Genomic DNA, 4648 nt, shown 5'->3' on the forward strand with positions numbered 1-4648 from the left:
GGCCGGGCACGGGGAGGCCGGGGCACGGGGAGGCCGGGGCACAGTGAGGCCGGGGCAGGGGGAGGCCGGGGCACAGTGAGGCCGGGGCACGGGGAGGCCGGGGCACGGGGAGGCCGGGGCACAGTGAGGCCGGGGCACGGGGAGGCCGGGGCAGGGGGAGGCCGGGGCACGGGGAGGCCGGGGCAGGGGGAGGCCGGGGCACGGGGAGGCCAGGGCACAGTGAGGCCGGGCACGGGGAGGCCGGGGCAGGGGAGGCCGGGGCACAGGGAGGCCGGGGCACGGGGAGGCCAGGGCACAGTGAGGCCGGGCACGGTGAGGCCGGGGCACAGTGAGGCCGGGCACGGGGAGGCCGGGCACGGGGAGGCCGGGGCACGAGTCAGTGCTGTTTCATCCCAACAAGGAGCCCCTGCCGCCGCCCCGTCGAGAAGGAGGACGTTTCATAAACAACATGGAAGCGTCGAGCGCCGTCCTGGACCGTGAGCCACGGGTGCGAGCATCGTCCCGGGCACGGAAGGTCTCGGGTTCGATTCCCGGTCAGAGCACATGCCCGGGTGGCGGGTTCGAGCCCTGGTCGGGGTGGGGGTGCGGGGTGTGGGGTGCAGGGTGCGGGGAGCGGGGTGCGGGGTGCAGGGAGCGGGGTGCGGGGTGCGGGGAGCAGGGTGCGGGGTGCAGGGAGCGGGGTGCGGGGTGCGGGGAGCGGGGAGCAGGGTGCAGGGAGCGGGGTGCAGGGAGCGGGGAGCAGGGTGCAGGGAGCGGGGTGCGGGGTGCAGGGAGCGGGGTGCGGGGTGCGGGGTGCGGGGAGCGGGGTGCGGGGTGCAGGGAGCGGGGTGCGGGGTGCAGGGAGCGGGGTGCGGGGTGCGGGGAGCGGGGTGCGGGGTGCAGGAGCGGGGTGCGGGGTGCAGGGTGCGGGGGTGTAGGGAGCAGAGTGCGGGTGCAGGGTGCGGGGGAGGGAGCCAGCCGGAGCGTCGGGGCGTCTGAAGTCGGGAGAAATGACTGCTCAGCCCCAGCAGCGGACTGGAGCCTGTTGTGTCTCAGCTTTGGGTCCACGGTCGTGGGGACTTGTTATTTTTTTAATGTCTTTTTATTGATTCTTAGAGAGAGAAGGAGGAGGGAGGGAGACGGAAACACGGATGATGAGAGAATCACCGGTCGGCTGCCTCCTGCACGCCCTCCTCACCCCGCGCGCGGGGGATCCAGTCTGCAACCGGGGCACGTGCCCCCGGGAAGCGAACCCCGGCCTCCTGGTTCCTGGGTCGATGCCCCAGCGCAGAGCCCGGGCGTGAGGTGCTTATTTTTAAGGAAAAAAGACTCAAAAAGAGCCCTGGCCCCTCCCCCACGCCCAGGGCGGTGTGGACGGAAAAGCTGCTTCCGGAGGGAGCCTGGGCGCCTCGGCGGACAGGGAGGGTCCCAGTCAGAGAAGGGGCTCCACACAGGCCCCCCAGATGCGCATCACTTTGAGCTGAAGGCCGGCGGGACCCTGTGGCCCCCCTCACCCCCGGATGGAAACAGGGCCTTTCCCATCGGACGCCTTTTCCCAGCCGCCTTAGCGCTGCACGGCCTCCCCGACCTCCCGCGGCCGATCTGTTCCTTCTCAAACGCAGTCTGAGCTTCCCTTTTGCCCGAGCCTTCGCCCTGCTCACACCTGCGCCTGAGCCCCTGTCCCTGAGCCAGCTCAGGGTCACCACCTGGGCCCCGCTGGGGCTCCTGTCTCTCCCTAGAACCCCCTCCCCCACCCTCTGGCCAGGGCTCCCCTCCCCTGATTCTGGGGGATCGAGGCTTAGCGTTTCCCCAAACGTCCTGGTTTGTTTGCTTCTGGTCCTGGGCCTCCTGCAGCTGGACCGGTGGGTCAGGCCCCTGCCCCTCCCCATGCCCCCCTCCCCACGACCCCCTCCCCACACTCCTGTCCCCTCCCCACGCCCCCCTCCCCACACTCCGCCCCCCTCCCCACATCCCCTCTCCCCTCCCCTCTCCTCTCCCACGCCCCCTCCCCACACTCCTGCCCCCTCCCCACACCCCCCTCCCCACACCCCCCTCCCCATACTCCTCCCCCCTCCCCACGCCCCCTCCCCACACTCCTGCCCCCTCCCCACACCCCCCTCCCCACACCCCCCTCCCCACGCCCCCCTCCCCACACTCCTGTCCCCTCCCCACGCCCCCCTCCTCACACTCCTGTCCCTTCCCCACGCCCCCCTCCCCACATCCCCTCACCCCTCCCCTCTCTCCTCCCCATGCCCCCCACCCCCCTCCTACCCTGGATTCCAGAACAGTTGCCTTTGGTTCTTTTTTTAAATATATTTTTTTATTTCAGAGAGGAAGGGAGAGAGAGAGAAACATCGGTGATGAGAGAATCATGGATCGGCTGCCTCCTGCAGGCCCCACCCTGGGATCAAGCCCACCACCCGGGCCTGTGTCCTTGACCGGGAATTGAACTGTGACCTCCTGGTTCACAGGTTGACGCTCACCCACTGAGCCGTGCCGGCCAGGTGCCTTTGGGACCCGCACATGCCCCCCCGGGGCCGGGGATCGAACCTACAACAGAGACACGTGTCCTTGATCGTGAATCAAACCCGGTCCACGGGCCGCGCTCTGACCACCGAGCCGGCCGGCTGCGCTGTGGCTCCTTCGTCAGCCTGGCCGACGTCTGAGACGCCCGGACCTGCCCTGGCCTGGCAGCCCTGAGAAGCCCGGTGTGTGCCCCCGGGTGAGGGCAGGTGCCCAGGGAAAGCCCCGGGACCGAGGGGGGTCACGGCCGGAAAGGACTTGGGATGTGGGTGGGTCCCGCCCGGCTGTCCCTCGTGGGGTCACTTCAGTTCACACCTGGGGGGCACCGCTGGGGAGAGGTCTGTGCCCGCCCCCCCTCCCCCCCGTGGGGCGCGGACGTGACATGGAGCCTGCAGCCTCCTCCGAAGCTGAGGCTGAGAACGGGAGGTCGGAAACGGACGGAGCAGGCTTTCTGCGGGGCAGCGTGCCCGCCGACCGGCCCCTGTGCCCTCGATTTAGGGGGAGGGTGCCCCCCTAGTGGTACCCAGCAGCCCCGCCAAGCGAGCATCGTGTCCCTGGGGAGAGACCTCCGTGGAGAGACCTCCGTGGAGCCTGTGGGGCGCCCCCTGGGGACCAGCGCGGACTCGGAGCCACGCCCTCTCCCCGGGGTGCCAGGCCCAGCGAGGGAGGAGCCGCGGGGCAGGGCAGCTGTTTCTTTTACTCTTTAATTAATTAATCACTTTATTTACTTTGAATCCTCAGCCCAGGGTGCTTTTCCCTCGGTGTTCAGGGAAAGTGGGAGAGAAGAAAAGACGGAGGGGAACGTCGGTGTGAGAGGAACACAGCCATTGGCTGCCTCCTGCCGGCGCCTGCCCAGCGACCCGCCCCTGAGGTCCCGGCCCACCGCCTCCGGCTCCCGCGCTCTGGCCCAGGCCCCGCGGACAGCTGTCTGCCCGCAGCCGCTGGCGTCCGTGCCCCTTTCCCGGGCCGCTGCCCAGCTCTGTCCTCGAATCCAGGCTGCGTGCAGGTGGGCGCCTTCATCCCGGCTCAGGGACTTCCGTGAGGCCGCCCACGGGGACCAGTCCCGGGGGTGGGGGGTCCCCTCCGTAACAATGGGGTGTGCCCGGCATCTCGGGGTCCAGCCTCTCAGATCCGACCCCGGTGCCGCAGGGCCGGCCGTGCGCCCTCTGAACCCCGAGGCGAGTCCTTCCCGCCTGGTCCAGCTCCCGTGGGCGCCCCCCCCCCCCCCCGCCATCCCTCAGTGAGTTCACACAGTTGTCCTACAGGGACCCGGTCACAGCAGCTCCGGGCCCAGCCCGTGACCCCATCTAACTTGATTACATCACCTGCAAAAACTCCGTTTCCAAACAAGTCCGGTCCACGTGTGTGTGCGGGCTAGGATTTCAGCACAGCGTGTGGGGGAGGGGCCCCCATCCCTCCCCCGCAGGGAGAGCCGGGGCGACGCTTCTAGAACCCTAGGCGGGAGGCAGGTGGGTTCCTTTTCCTGCTGTGGTGGTGTCTCTCGGCTGGACCCCGGGCCCCCCCTAACCTGAGAATGAGGCCGCACAGAAAATCAACCCGAGAGAGAAGAAATAAGCAGCATGCCCCCACGTGCTGGATCGACCCGTTCCTGAAGGCGGCTCGTCACTGGGCTGCTCCGGGTGAGAGCGAACGCCCCCGTTCCTGCCTAAACACCTCCTCTGAAGCTCTCTGTCACTATCAACGCAGGCCATCGCCACCGTGAGACACTGGTGCAAGGAACGGGCTCGGGAGACCCAGCAGGCGGAGGGCAGGAGGCGTGGCCCTGCTCCGGGAAGACGGCGCTGGAGGTGACCTCCCTCCCAGCCTCGCCTGTGGTTCAGGTGGCTCCACGCTGGGCCTGGGAGGGCCGGGTGGACGGACAGACAGACGGATGGACGGTCGAGGAGGCTCTGACGCTGCTTGGGGCCCTGGAGTGTTGGGCGCAAACAGACCAGTGCCCTCGGGTCTCAGGGGTGTTGGGCTGGCAATGAGGCCACGCCAGGCCAGATCCCGGGCGCGTGCCCCGGGGCCACCCAGGCCACTCACGGGGCTTTCCAGGGTCGGGGGGGACACACACCAGGTCTTCTTTCCTCTTGGTTCGGCCGGAGCTGCCAGCCCACGCCTCCCGGACACAGCGCCCACACCC

General features: G+C 69.2%; 1 long non-coding RNA gene across 1 annotated transcript; it reads left to right on the forward strand.

Annotated features, from left to right (window-relative positions):
* The first annotated feature begins 1142 nt into the window (after nucleotides 1–1142).
* Nucleotides 1143–4648, forward strand: LOC308236747. The gene is made up of 4 exons (XR_013959327.1): nucleotides 1143–1284; nucleotides 2451–2687; nucleotides 3244–3508; nucleotides 4210–4648. It is a non-coding gene; the product is annotated as an uncharacterized lncRNA (long non-coding RNA).

The sequence above is a fragment of the Plecotus auritus genome (assembly GCF_963455305.1).
Source record: "Plecotus auritus genome assembly, chromosome: 11".
In the NCBI taxonomy this organism is placed as follows: Eukaryota; Metazoa; Chordata; class Mammalia; order Chiroptera; family Vespertilionidae; genus Plecotus; species Plecotus auritus.